We start from the raw sequence: 15,782 nt of genomic DNA on the forward strand, positions 1-15,782 counted from the left end.
CGAACATACAACAGAATTTTAAATTTGGTCCGATAACCTACAGGGAGCCAGTGTGACAGTTCCAGCACAGGTGTAATGTGTTTTTATGTACTTCAAATGCTGTTTTTTATGTAATGAACTGACTGTAGTGCTGTTGTGAAGTTCTATGGTGTTGGACAGCAAAAGCTTTTTTCTTGGCATGTATAATTTTCTTGCATCAAACACTTTGCTCTAGAGCAGTCGGTCCAGGACAAACTGCCAGCCAAATGAAATAAATATCACATTTTCCTTAAATCTCCTTACAGTGGAGTTATTTGTTCAGATTATTTAGAAATATTTAATCCTATTGTAGAGACAGACACCCAACGCCTTACAGAGCTCCCAAGATCTGAACACAACGCTTCTTTGGACTGTAATGACAAATAGAACAACAGACTGAAGATTTTATTGGTTCAAATAAGACAGATTAAGGTCTCGATCTGCAGATAATCCCAGAGATGTAGTCCCAGTGTGCGGCGTGGAGTCGGTCTGGGATGGTTCTGATCAGACGCCTCAGAAGAAAACCAAATCCCAGAGGGGAAAACTCAGATCCTCAGTGGACATCGTTGAAAAGAATAACTGTTCACTTTAATTTTACTTAAACAAACAATACATTCTTAGTCAATTGGACTTTATAAAAAGGCCGTTGACAGAATGCACAACGCACCACATTTGCTTTAAACAAATGAAGACTCGACTGGCAAAACCGGCTCAAACTGCTTCCTCCTATCTGGTGTTTGGCACCAGTTTCACTGAAATCAAACACCAGTGTAACTCATAGTCCCTCCATCAGGAAAAGGAAACTTCAGAGGGAAATCAAATCCACATTTTGGGCTCTTTCTGTCCCTTTTATGTCCTTCAGTCGTTCAGAAAGTGACAGAAGAGGACGGAAAGTGTACACTTTAGCAGAATTCAAAGCCTCAAGAGGCTTTTATGTGTCCGGGGTCCAGTTTGTGGCTTGATTCTTTCTTCTTCATTCATCCGCAATCTTGGATCTCTTTTAGGGTTGTCACGGTATGAAAATTTAACCTCACGGTTATTGTGACCAAAATTATCACGGTTTTCGGTATTATCGCGGTATTTTTTAAACGGTGTTGCATATGTTCAGAAAGCATTGATAGTCCTGTTCTACACAAACTGAAATAGTTCTGAAAAGGTTTAACAGTGTTTATTAAACCTAAAATAACACAAAGCCTTAGCAAAAGTGCAACTTTTCACAAGTAAAGGAACAAATAGCTTATTTTTCTGGAACTTGTTACAGTAGTCAGTGCAGGTTTAAATTATACAAATCCAAACATTCAAAACATAAACAATATGTAAACAAATCAAAGAAACACCACTTGTTTTCTCATATACTTGTTTTCTTCATTATCAAAATGAAAATCTAAAACTCCAGTCCACACTTGACTTGAGCACTGTACAAGTCAACCATAAAAAATATGTATTTAAAATAAATATCCACTTTAAACAAATTACTAAAATAACTACTACACTATGTAATCAAATCCAAATGTTCAAGTATAAATGGCATTGAATAAGTAAACAAATCCATGACAAGGAACTAATTGTATATTTCTCTTCATCATCAACAAATACGATGCTTCATCCAGCAACAGGGTGTCCGTGACACGGTTTAAATGCTGCCAGAGGACGCTGCGGCTGCAGTATATAGTGACTCGTTGCATTCTCCCTCAACCAAAAGTCCTCACGTCATGCATTTCAGCTAAAATGCTAATGTTATCTTACCTTGCACTGGCTGTGGAGACGTGGGTGATGGTCACGCAGATGTGCCATGAGATTTGAAGTGTTGCTGCCTTCTGCAGACACTTGTTTCCTGCACGTTCTGCAAACGGGATAGCCGTCTTCTATTAACTGTCCCTCAGCATTTTTCAGAAATCCCAAATATGCCCATACTTCCGATTTAGTCTTCTTTGAGGGCTGATGGATGTCCTGGGCGCTGCCGTCTCCTCCTTCGGCCATTATTTCAGCTTCAAAGTTTTGGTGCCGTTGCAAATTAAAAAGTGCGTGTGCGCGCAGCGGGAACTTCAGCTGAAGCGACGGTGGCTGGTAAGGGTCATCGCGCCGAAACCGCGGCCACGGTAAACCCACCGAGATAATATAGTTTTTTAAAAACTGGACGGTTATTTTTATTGTCAACTTTTTTACCGGGGTTTACCGCTATACCGGTTACCGTGACAACCCTAATCTCTTTGCAACTAATTTGTTGTTTGTTCTTTCTGCTTACTAATTATTTGAATTTGTTGGGTTGTTTTTAGGGAATTTGGAGAAATGGTGTGGAAAACTCACCCTGAAGGTGGTTGAAAATGTGGATTCTTTGTCGAAAAGAAAGTTTTAAAAGAAGGTGAGGAGATCTAGTGGTGGGTTATGATGGTGGTGGTTAACCCTGATGGCTCTGAGTGAAAGTGGCTTGAGTGAGGGGGGGATGTCAGCAAAAGATGACATTTAATTTCCAAAATTCAGAAGTGAGCTGCACTTCTCTCCAGACTGGACCTGTGGTGTTAAAATGCGAAGAAGAACTGGTTTTAGGAGAGGAGGAAGAGGGGAGAAAGCATCCCAGAGAGGCCTAAATGAAAGTATAAAAGACGAGATCTGATACTTGAGGAAAAGAGCAGCAGGGGAGAGACGAATCCCGGATCGAGCTCAGACACAAGCTGACTGATGGAAAGAGAAGATTCTCAAGATGACTTCTACAATCATGTGGAATTGCGTTTCACTGTGTACGAGTGTAGATTCCTCCTCAGCTGGAACAGCACGCTTAGTTCAGCAGGTTCAGGCTGTAACATTTTCAACATGGCAGAGTCCAGAGCCTCTGGTGCCCCCGCGGCACTAAACCCAACTTTGTAGTCGGTACTGCCACACAGGACCGCTGCTGCTTCAGATGCTCGTGTAATTTGGTGCAGTGCACGTTTGAGGAAGTTTTCAACAAAGCTGGCTTCAGAAGAGGCTCTGGTTTGTGATAAAAGTTCGGTCACCACATCTGGAGCTGTCAGGGAGGTCCTGTGGGTCTAGGATTTCTGCAGTGTGTTTGTTATACGCATGAAAGGAGCGTGGACAGGATGTACTGATAAAACTCCCAACATACCATCTGTTTAGTAAGTAATCAAACATAGACATGGGTTACACATAAGTAGAATCAAACAGGCAGGCCAATATGTAATAAAGTGAAGAGAGATTGTTGGAAATGAAACAATATCCCCGTCAGAGTCGGTTTTACGTTTTCAGATCATTTCTGTCTCTCTCTACTTTAGATTTATGCCATTTCACAATTCTGACACATTGTGAGATGATTTGCATGAATGTCCCAGCTCGTGTTGCAATTTGATGCTCAAAAAAATGTCCTTTTGTGTTACATTAAAATGTTACGAGTGTCAGTATTTTCACAAAAATGTGGAATAGGAGTTTGTACTCCAGTTATTTGCTGTGCTCTTCCCAGTCGTCAGAACAGGGAGCGAAATGAACAACTATCAAGGGCAAAATGTGGGAATGTTTTGGAATAAATTTGAATGATTATTAAAAATTGGTTATTTTTTTATTGGCACCAGTTGATGCTGGGTTGTCCATCGCTGACAGAAAAATCCAATCCCAGTTTTAACACTTATCATCCATTTGTTTTGATAGACAATACTTCTCTTTTGTTTTACTCAAAAATACTCACTACATACTTCTAGATTTGGTCTCTGTACTAACAGGTAATGTATTACTGCCATAAAAGCAGCAGGAGATAATTTCTTTCACCCAAATGGCGAAATTTTATGTGTTCAGCTCCACACTAGTTTTACAACTAGACAACTCCTTCATTTTCCAACAATCTTTATTATTTCAGTTCAGTGATTATCAGGTTGATAACCTTCAAAGAACAGAGACAAGTGTTAAATACCACATAATTTATATAAAATACAATAAACAAAGAACTTTCTAAACTAAATCTTCCTACACTAAAAGTGTAAATGAATAAATTAAAGCATGACTGAATCACTAAAATTCAATCAATAAATTAAGTTTTCAATCATTTAAAAAAGGGATATTAAAGCATCAAGTGTAACAATGACAAATCAAATGTCTACATGCTTGAAAACACCTGTATTCAATCAAACTCAAACAACATGACTTTAGTGGTCAACCTAAACAACTTCATATCATAAACAAAACAATATCCACCAACCATTGGCGTCTTTAGAGTCAACTCATGAGTAGAGCTTGCTGTGCTGTTCCTGTTTGACTGAGGACTGAGAGCCACCATCCTGCATAGGTGTTTTTTATCAGCAATCAGTCGCCTTTTTGTTGGTACATTCTGGGAGATGTAGTTCTCAGTGGTGGTGGACCAATTAGACCTCCACTTACTCAGCTTTAACCCAACATTATGAGAAAGAAAACATCTCTCCACTGTTGACCTGTTTTGTGGCACTAACGCTGAAGCAACAACTGGTAAAGAGAGAATGTTTGATCATAAACTCCTGTTTTGCAAATAGAAAACCAACTTTAAGTGATGCGTTTTCAACTCGTGTAAAAAAAACAGGGTATTTATTGATTTTTATCTCCAATTTAGGCAGGGTGTGTGAGCGGCATGTTACGGCAGTGTCGCTGTCTCTACGGGTAATAGAAGCCATCATAGTCTATGGTTTGAAAGTGGGCTGGACTTTTTTCCAAGTGTACCGGAGTACCGGTACCATCTATCATTCAAAATCAGTCTGTCTTCTGGTTCCATCTAACGAACAATGGAGGGATGTCTTCTACCCCTACTGTCGCAGTTTGACACTCTGTGGATAGTCTGGACGTACCGGCACTTAATCCTTTTCTCTGAAAGCGCTGCACAGGGGTGCGTGTCAGACACGTCCCAGAAGTGTGCTCCACTAAAGATGGGGCTTTGGGTTCTATTTTAGACGTAACACACTTCCTGAATTCACGAAACTCTGCAGTTCACGTATGCTTAAACATGAAATCACACACGATATCAGTTTAAAGCATCTGGTAAATTTCAAAATAAAAGATACATGCAGAGTTGCGATTGCGCAGCTATGTAAATGTTAGTGACCAAAAAGCTTGATGTCTCCCGCATCTTTTGAGGAGAGCAACGACATGTTTTCAGCATGGACAAATGGGCTTTTATAGCCTGGCAAGCCAGACTAAATAAATATATTATTTAGTTTAGCAACACTGTATTAATGGCTCTCGGTCGTGGGGTGGGTTCTACCGTTGTCTTTTAAATGATCTCCGCATGCTACTGGACAATGAACAACGTGACTTACTCACCGCAACGGATGCCGGTAAATGAGGCGGTCCGCTGTTGAAGAAGGCAAAATTACATCCTCTGTTCTAAAAGAACTTAAATTCATCTATCTGCTCCTGATTCTAATAAAACTCAAGTCCAAATAGTCCAAAATTGACGTAAAAGCAGTTTCAAACGAGCTGTCGCCATCTTGTTCCACTCTTTTGCATCATTCCGCCCACCAGACCAATAGAGGGCCCTGACTGGCCCACAAAGCGGATAAAGTGCTGTGATTGGGTCACAAAGCAGATAGACCGCTATGATTGGCCCACCATTATGGACCAATCACAGCTCTCTAGGTGTTTGAAACCCCTACAGAGAGCTGTGATTGGCCAGCCAGAATGGTGCTAGGGGCTGCAGAGGTTCCAATGGAGCGTTCCTACACCAAAATTTGCACAGCAAGAATTTGGTCTAGTTCACTAGGCTAGGGCTTTTATCCTGGCAGTGGAGAATTACCAAACAGGAAAAAGGTATGGAGTCAAATATTAACATTTATGGGCGTGGATGATGAGTTTTAAAGCATACAACATCACTTCTCTTTGTCTGATACGCCGTCCCTGGTGGGAATTGGCGTGCCACGGAGGTCACAGTGAAATCGTGGTGTTGCTGTAATGCAACGCATTTATGTATAGGCAGTCAGGACCATTTAACGACAAATTCAATGAAACTTTTTTGTAACCTTGATAAACACAAAGTTTGTTAAAATTTAGCCAACTTGATGCAATGAAAATTTCCTTTTTTTTGTTTATAAAACCTAAAAATCAATTGGCTGCTGTTGAAGAAACTATTATTGTTGGAATCACTGAATTAGAAATAATGAGTGGCTCTAGTGCATTGTTTTATACATGACAGGGTCACATGATGTAATTGCTATATTTTTATTTTCAGTTTAAACACAACGCGCCCTAATTATGTCTCATTTTATTCGTGTGTTAATTTTCAACCCCCTTTCAACGTTTCTTATCTAACCCATTGAATTCAAGATGTGTTCCAGCTTCCTGCAACAATTTTTTTGAACAGTTTTAAGGGACATTTAGTTGCGCAAATTTTTATTCAGGTGTAAACGTCTCCTGAACTCAAGGGATGAACCAGTGTTGCATTGACACCTAACAGCCAAATTAACCGATAACCAGTCCCAATTAGATCCAATTAGTTAATTCTCATATATCACACCTTCTGAGCCATGGAAAACCTGAGAGAAGTTCCATACGCTGCAATTTTATGCAAACTGGTGCTTCTATAATTCCATCAACATTAGAACAAGGTCCTTTGATTCATGAGAGAAACATTTTGAAACTTTTGGAAACTCACTCACGAATGCCAAAAACGCCCCCGTCTTTCCCTTTTATCAACTCGTTAAAAGTTGAAGTCATTAACATAAATGTCTCTAATTGATGTTTTAGCAGCTGAACCTGACTTTCCGGTATCGTGTTCAGTTTGAGATCTTCCCATTGTCCCATCACCTTATTTTAAAAGCATTTTTCACATGCAGTGTTATAAATAGATCTGTTGTAGTGCTCTTTAATTGGCATCTCAAAGAAAGTTGTTAAATGCTGACTTGTGTAACAACTCCGTAATCAGCTTAGCCAATTTTTTTTTAAGATTTGCTAACACAACCCGCTTTTCAGCTTAAAACAATGGTGTCAACAACAGTGCACATGCCTGTTGTCTATTGGTTGCGAAAACCTTTTTTTTTCTTGTAAGCAAGACGTAAATGATAAAATCTTACCAGATAAAAGGTCCCTGTTTATCATTTTTACATGTAAGTCGTTTGGAGATTGGCATTGGGACAAAGTAGTCCGGACTGATGGGAATGTTCTCCTGGTATTTGCTACCCCACCAACAAGCTGCTGACATGACTAAAAACCCCAAGACGATGAAACGAAGGGACTGCCCATCAATTATGGTGTCAGATTCAAAGCCACTGAGGCCACTTGTTTTCAACACGTAGCGAAGCACTAACGGATGGTGGAAGTAGAGTTAAACCAAACACAAAAAACGTGCTATGTCTTGTAGACTTTTCAGATCCTCTTGAACCGTTTTCTATCAGCCTCTAATCAACTTTGAACATCCGTATACGTAAATGTCCTCGGCGACCACAAACAGCAAATTAGAGTCGGCAGTTTCAGGGTGTACTAGTGCAGAAAACCCAGCCAACTGAAGCTGAAACTCACCACTACTTGGCAAGCATCTAGTCAGATTATTATTTTAGGCATAATTCTGGGCAGCAGCCGGTTCGAAGGCCACTCTGCTTTGGTGATTTGGACCTGTGGAGCCCAAGTGTGGTGGTAAGATTGCAAGAATGATGGATGGAGTTTGCACGTGGGTCAATCCTAACTAAAAATATTTGCCTCTAAGGTGCTATGAAGGCCCTTGCCTAACAGAATCATCCAAATGGCACACTGCTGGGGTTGCAGAAACAGCTCTGCATTTGAGAACTTGGTGATTTTTTTTCCCCCTCAGCTTACTTGCATCGTGAGTTTGCTTTGTTTTCATACTGAATGAGTTTCATGACCCTTCAGCTTTTGAAGCCTGATTAAAAATCTTCTGTATCATTGCAAGAATGAAAGGTCTTTATAATCACTGAGACGTATCACGTATATAATGTGTGACTGCACAATTATTGCTTTTAATTCCTATTGTCTCCAAAATGAGATCATTATTCCTAATTATGCGATGGATCAAAATACGTAACTGCACGCCACATAATCAGTTCAGTAGCAGGAGATCTGAAATATTCTGGTGTATCTTTTCTTATAATTAATTGCAGAAAACAAAGACTGCACAATTAACGCGCTGCCCTGATGCTGTGTCACTGTCTGATCATAGCGTTGTTCGCCGAATCGCCATCTGTTGCCTCCAAATGCTGCCGTCTCGTTTGGAAATCTGAGCGGCAGCTTAGCTTTGGGAAGCGAGCACAAATCTGAGGCGGAGCGGGAGGGTGAGGAGTACAGTGCAGGTATTGTGCAAGGGATGATGGGATCTCCACAACCGCTGCTGGAGGTATCTGCTACGTGGGAGAGAGTGACTCACCCTGTAAAAATCCACACACACTCACACAGATGCACACACACACCTGTGGAGGAGGTGTGAGTGGGCAGTTGGCGTGGCCAGACAGATTGCTGCTCGCCTTTTTCTTCTCCAAGTTATTGTATGAAACCGTAACCTCGCTGCTGTGCTGCTGAACTTGACCATCACAGCTCTGTTCTTTTTTGTTTCCACGTGTTCTCCTGCAGAACACCTGCACAGGGAGCTTTGTGGTCGCTGGTTGTTGCAAGAGACGCTCTACCTGTTGATGATTCACTTGTTTCGCTTGGCAGTTGTATGATTTCAGCTCTTTTGCTGAGAAATTTGGTGTTAAATTAGCTACTTTTTAGGTTTTGCTTTATTTATTTATTTGTTTATTTCTTTATTTATTTATTCATCATCTTTTGTTTTTTGTTCATTTTCATCTCTGTGGTCGTGGGTGTTTAGAGTTGTGAATGTGTCATTCAGACTACACATTTAAAACCCCTTCTGTTCTTTTTTTCTACATTAGTGTCCACATCAATACTTTTTTAGACATTTTTATTATAGAATAGAACAATAAAGGAGTCCTTGATTTCTTTTTTATAATGAAAAACTGTACTTTGAGCTTCTAGCATATGAAACTTTGTTGGGGCTCAAAATGGCCCAGGAGACTCAAACAATGGCCAGATACACCCCCATAATAAAGACCTACGTGAAAAGACTGGTTTGCCCCTCCCACTCAGCCAGGATATGAATAATAATGAGCTGTGTGCTTTTTGGCTATTTACCCCAATGGCTCTGTGACACTGCCTGGAACTAAAATCCCCCGTGTACAGCCGGGTTCAGTATTAGGATATCTCATTAGGCAAGTTGTAGATATTCCCATAAGTTAACTGGGCTTAAACCAATAGGAACCAGGCTAAACTGGCAAAAAAACAAACAAAAAAACAACCTCAGTTGCCACTTTTCCTCTCCTTTCAATACTCCCGTGATTTACTGTTATTCCACGTAGGTGTGCTACTTCCTCCGGTAACTGAACTGGGCTTGAACAATTTGACGCCATGCTAAACGTAGTAAAAAACTACATAAAAAACATTTTCAGGCACTACTTTTCCTCGCTTAGCGTTCTGTTTACTATGCTTTAGTCTACCGACATGGTGGACCCATGTGGTCTGATGATTTAGGTTCAAAGGGTCAATATCCCAGAATGCTGCACATGTGCTCTAATGTGGTTCCCTCTCGTCCAACAAGGATGTTAGCAGTAGCTTGGGCTAGCGTAAGCAGTAGTTCTGGCTAGCGTTAGCAGTAGCTTATGCTAGTGTTAGCAGTAGCTTAGGCTAGTGTTGGCAGTAGCTAGGGATGCACGTTTTCCAAAATTTCTTTTACCGGCTATTGACGCCCTTAATGGTTAATAGCCGGTTAACCGGAAACCAACCATCGCCGAAGAGAGAGTTGTATGCCAGCTCCATGTCTGTCGGACTCAGAACTTGTTGTGCAGCTGGCCGTCTGGCATCTAATACACAGCGCTGCTTGTAATTGCATGCTCATAAGTGCATTCTGGAGGCCACGGTTTTTAGAAAAACACTTTGTTTCCTTACATTGAACTAAATAATTACACTGACATTTCTTTATTTTACTAGACAAATTAGGGGGCAGACGCAAGTGGGAGCATCACGGCGGCACACTGACCTTTTGTTGCTGGTCTCGGTTCAGTTTGCTGTGCCATGTTCTGCCAGGCTCAGCGCTTTGATGTGAGGCTTTTTGTGTTCCAAGAATGAAATAACTAAGAATTAACTGCTCTAATGCTGTTTCTTTTCTAACCACCTCGTGTTTGAGCACATTTGTTTGACCTTGTGACAAGCTGATTTCTTCTTCTGCGGTCGCCCAGTAAACATATTTGATAGCGGCGCTCTTGCGCCTTCTAGTGGCATGAAATATATTGCACCCAGCACAGCAGAAGGACTTGAAGCAGTTAACCGGGAAAAACTAGTTTACCCGGTTAAAACATTAACGGTAATTAACTGGTTAACTACGTACATCCCTAGCAGTAGCTCAGTCTAGCATTAGCAGTAGCTCAGGCTAGTGTTAGCAGTAGCTTAAGCTAATGTTAGCGGTAGCTCAGGCTATTGTTAGATGTAGCTCGGGCTAGCAATTGTCCATCAGCAACATTTATATAAAGCCGACATTGAAGTGAGTTGGGATGTGCTAATTCAATGGGGTGTGTCAAAGTGGGCTACAGCTCTGATGATGTATTGCAGCGTTTCTTAGAAAGAACTTTTTCTCTGCGGTCATTACAACATTACTATCTGACCCATGGCAGACGTTTTGGTCATTTTGGTATGCTACATTAGACACCCCAAGCTACCCACATTCAACAACAGGCAAAGTAAATGTGGTTTTGAATTGTAGGACATCTTTTGGTTCAGTTAAGTAGCTGTCAAGAAACTTCATTCATTTGGGCGGGCAATATGTGAACTTAACACATTTTTTAGAATAAAATCCCAACCTTTAACTACTGATCTTTCAGATTACTAAACAGAACGACTACACAGTTTCTTAATATATATATAATATATTATATATATTATAATATATTATTATAATATATATAATATATTATATATATTATAATATATTATTATAATATATTATAATATATATAATATATTATAATATATTATTATAATATATATAATCGTTTTCAGTCCTAACAGTATCACGGCAACTCAACAACCTGACCTCAACTATCTCTCACCTAATGTATCCTCTGTAATCTCCAACCTTGGAGTAAAAATGGACCAGGCTCTGAAGATGGATGCCCAGGTCAATAACACAGTTAATTCATGTTTTTACCAACTAAGACGCATCTCGAAACTAAAGCACATCCTGAGTGTCCGTCTTCTGAAATCTGTGGTCCACACTTTTATCACCTCAAGGCTGGATTACTCTAACTCCTGCTTATATGGCATCAGTAAAGCAGCTCTTTCTAGACTTCAGCTGGTCCAGAATTCAGCAGCTAGGTTGCTGACTGGAGCTGACAGAAGACAACACATTTCTCCAATTCTGAAATCTCTCCACTGGTTGCCCGTGCAGTTCAGGATAAACTTCAAAATTATGCTTCTCACTTACAAATCCTTGAACCATCAAGCTCCTCCATATCTGTGTGAACTTGTCCATTACTACAACCCGCCGCGTGCTCTCAGGTCTGAAGATAAGCTCCTCCTAGCTGTTCCGAATGCACGTTTAAAAAGCCGTGGAGAAAGGGCTTTCTCTGTCTGTGCACCCAAGCTGTGGAACGCATTACCACTGCTAGTGAGGCTAGCACCAACAGCTAGCATTTTTAAATCACGCCTGAAAACTCACTACTTCAACCTAGCTTATACCACATAATTATGAACCTCACTGACATCTGCACTGTTTATAAACTGACTCCACAATTATCGACTTCCGTATTATTGAGGTTCTTTGTAAAATGTTTTTCCTATTTTTACTTCACCCTGTGTCTTATTGATTTTTAGCTGTTATTTTTGGGAATTTTGTTGTATTTCCTTTTTATCTTTTATCTGTGTTCGACATGTTTGTATAACGCCTGTTTAATTAACTAACATTTTTAGTGTACAGCGCCTTGTCTGGTTGTAATGCCTTGTGAATGCGCTTTATAAATAAAATTGGATTGGATTGGATTGGAATATAAAAACACGGTCCTAAAAACGTCCTTACTAATCAAATTTCCTTTTTTCTGAGGGGTTTTATAGAAATCCAAACCACACCAGTCAAACACTACATTAGATTTCATCTTGTTTTAATTTCCTTGTTTGTTTTTTCTCGCAGCTATTTCAGTTTAAGTTGGTCTTTTAGCATCATGGACGACTCACCATCTGTGTATTTAGGCTGCGTTGGTGTCCTCACTTTCTTCTTGTGATCTTAGATGGACTCTGTGATGTTGAGATCAGGACTCTGTGGGGGTCAGACCATCTGTTGCTGGACTCTTTGTAGATCTTGGAAAATATAGTTCTCTGACTCTTGGTGGAGGCTTTTGCTTTGTTGCGTTGCCCAGGAATACATTTGACACCGAGCACACTTAAAAACAAAACACTGATCCATTTAAAAAGAAGGTTTGACTTGGAATAATTCACAGGGAGATTAGTAGAATCATCTCTAGGTTATGTTTAAGTCGATGAGGGTGTGGGTGACTGGTTAAAAGCCACTCAGGCTTGTTCACAGAAAAAGATAATAAAATCAGGGTTTAAGAATTTGGCTGAAATACTTTCCATCCATTCAGCCAAGCGGCTGACCCTCGCTGCCTCTGTCCAATCACAGCGCCACATAATCCAGCCCCTGATCAAGTCAAGTGTTGTTTGGAAAGGTAGATCCGACTCTCTGGTTCTCACCAAAATCCTCCATCCACACACACACTCATCCTTACGCGATCTCATTTGTTCAGTTTTGTTGAGTGCTACTTAAAAACATCCCCTTCAAAAAGAAAGACAACAACAAATCCCCTGATAGGGTTTCATTCTGTTTTAGCTACAGAAATGTCAGAAAAGTGCACATGAGAAAAAGTATTGAGAAGTTTCACAGGTAACTCATCCAATTACGGCTTAATGAAATGTTGTTTCTGCGGAATAAAGAAAAGAAAGAGCCAGAGGCCTCAAAATGAGCCACATTCACTGGTAATCAACAATGCACTCCATTATTAGATGGAGTATTTCAACATTTCAGGTGTTTCTGAGAGGAATTCGTTTAACAATTTTTGGGATGAGTGACAAATTTTTTCCAAGAATGAACAGACAGCAGCTTGAAGTTCTCAAGGCCCCGAGTTTGGTTTCGTAAAGATACAATGAAGTTTTAAAAACAACTTATTTTCTGTGTTGTTTAAAAAAGTTATAGAGTCTAAAACAAATTATATTTTCAAGGTCTACTAGATTATGATAAAAACAACTTTTGAAATTTTTTTTGTTAAGAAACGATGCGATGGTGATTTAAAAAGTTGGTTTTACGGGGACGGATGTTACGTTTTGACATTGACCTGTCCTGTTATCAAATCAGATTCATGCAAGTGCTGTTATAAATGATTCAAGTGTTTGTTTATTTCATCAAGTATCTGGTCGTCCTTTATAAATACAACTCTTTGGTCAATAGCTACATTTATGGAAAAACAGTTATAGTTTAGATTTCAGAAACATTTCATGATTCTCTTGGAATAAAAACACGTTTATTGTTTCTTACAATGGCACTTCATTGTTGGCTTTTATTCATCTATTTCATTTATTTAATAATTAAATTTATGTAAAAGTTATAAACATCAACATAAAAAAATGATATTAAAAAGTAAGTGTTTAAATATCTTTTAGCTCCCTGATTGGCCCCAGTTCTGAGAAATGGGGTTCACATCCAACAGCACAGATGAGCTAATGGCCAAAACTCAAAAGAAAAAAAAATTAAAAGTGATTCAAGAAAATATTTCTTGATTTTCTAATGGCATTACATGACATTTCAGCAGGAATCTAAAATATTATTTTCCTAGAATTCACCAGAATTTCCATTTTTGTGCTGGTATAATTTCTACGTCAATAACAACACATAATATGAAAAAAAAAATCAAGTATATAGCCACATAATTCCAATCTAATGACTTTGTTATAAAATACTGTTTGTGGTTAAGAAAAATTTTATAAAAACAAAAGATTTCGCAGTTGCCGAACTAGCCGTTAGCTCATCAGTCCTGTAGGGTGTTCTCCAAACTGCTGTTCAGGGAGCTAAAAGTAAAATAGTAAATATTAACAGCTTTTACACTGAAATAGCTGCAATAACCATTTTAGAACAAAGAACAGATGCAGAAATTTGCATTTATAATGAACAAGTTGCAGCTGAGGCTCCAAACTAGCGCTCAGTGGTGATTCATCATTTTAACCCCTAGCTCAAAAGTTTGTTTCTTTAGCCAAAAATAAAAATGCTTTCTTCACCTCGAGCTCCCGGAAACAACAGCTCCTCAACAAAATGAGTCAGGCTTTGGGTAGCCTGTGAGACAAACCCTGGGGCAAAGGAAGATTTTAAGGCACTTGCTGCTTTTGATAAAGGTTAACTCTAAAAGCTTCAGGCGTTTTCTTTTTGTAATTTCCTTTTAAATCACGGATCTTCACATTCAGCTGCTAAACCGCAAAAGTGCGAGTCCTAAATGATCGACCTTTTACCTGGATTATAAAGAACTTTTCACCCAATTGGGAGTTTGGCGAATATTAAAATAAACATTAACACAAAATCAGCGATCTCAAACTTGTGTGAACGGCTTTTGCACAGAGGGAAATATGTTTTATTGGTAGGACATGGTGTCCTTATTCTGAAGCCTTTGAGAATGGGATTGACTTTATTAATGTGTTAAAGTTAAAGACGTGCAGAGCATGGAAAGAACCTAACATGACCAACTCTCTAAACCAATTTGTTTAGTATTTAGTGTAAATAAAAACACAAGACAAAAGGTTAATAGGCTTCTGCAGAGCTTGAAGAACAGCTGAACGGGTGATTCAACCAGGAATCAGATGTGTTGGAGCAGCTGTCGACGATCAGGATTGCCCACCCCTGTCCTAGATGGCATGGCAGGATAAGGGTTAGGGTTTGGGTTTCCCTCCTGGACCTGTTGCCCATGCTACCCGACTTAGAAAAAGCTGACAAAAACAGATTTATATTGACCCCCCCAAAAGCCATTTTTAGTGGTGTGATCAGACGTTCAAGTATATCCATTCACTTGAAATGTACTGCATGAAGTACCCTCAGAATAACTTAATGGGATAAGAGTTTAGAGTTAAACCAGTTTTTAATGTCCTTGAGTGTTTTCTAGAGGGTCATGGTGAGTGTTTGGCCTCACTTTCGTATGATTCCACGGTGGTCCTGAGCGATTCTTCAGCGATACCATACTGTACTTCCAGTTCAGGCCAATTGGAGATGGACCACTGGGAAATTTCTAAAACTGCTATTCCAAATTTGCAAGGTGGAGCGCTGCCACTGTTAGACAGTTTAGGGAGAGCTGCGGTGCGTAAATGGCTTTAGTTCGCCCCCTGCTGTGATGCAATCTGTTACTAGCGTCAGTCAAATCACCATCTCTGTTAGAGGATAAGAAAACACAACCACCAGCCAAGTCCGTAAACTCTGTAAATATTATGAAGGATTCCCCAACCTGCATGCACACTGCAGACTGAGCTGCAGCTTTTTTCTGTCTTTATTTATTTATTAATTTATTTTTATAGAGTCTGAAAAAGGACAGCTATTTCAAAAACCTTGCAAATGTTTTTTTTTTGTACATTCACATGTCCTTTATGCAACATGGACATCTAATTTTCTTTTCTTTTTATGTCCTAAAGCCGGAACACATTTTTAATAACTTCCTGAGAGAATGTGGCTGGAATTTTTATTTCTAAGTATTCAATTTCCTGTCTGTTTTTTCTTCTTTTTTTTTAATCAATGCATATTG

The 15,782-nt window shown here is 39.5% G+C and overlaps 1 protein-coding gene across 3 annotated transcripts in view; it reads left to right on the forward strand.

Moving 5' to 3' along the window:
- Window positions 1-15,782, forward strand: part of LOC107394422 (zinc fingers and homeoboxes protein 2) — a 186,885-nt gene that overhangs the window by 69,180 nt on the left and 101,923 nt on the right. The window contains exon 3 of one of the 3 annotated variants that reach the window (XM_054744997.2): window positions 2,295-2,380. The exons of the other annotated variants lie outside the window; for them this stretch is intronic. The gene's annotated coding sequence lies outside the window, so the exon portion shown is untranslated. The remainder of the gene's footprint in view (window positions 1-2,294; window positions 2,381-15,782) is intronic. 3 annotated transcript variants of the gene reach the window in all.

The sequence above is a fragment of the Nothobranchius furzeri genome, chromosome 19, assembly GCF_043380555.1.
Source record: "Nothobranchius furzeri strain GRZ-AD chromosome 19, NfurGRZ-RIMD1, whole genome shotgun sequence".
In the NCBI taxonomy this organism is placed as follows: Eukaryota; Metazoa; Chordata; class Actinopteri; order Cyprinodontiformes; family Nothobranchiidae; genus Nothobranchius; species Nothobranchius furzeri.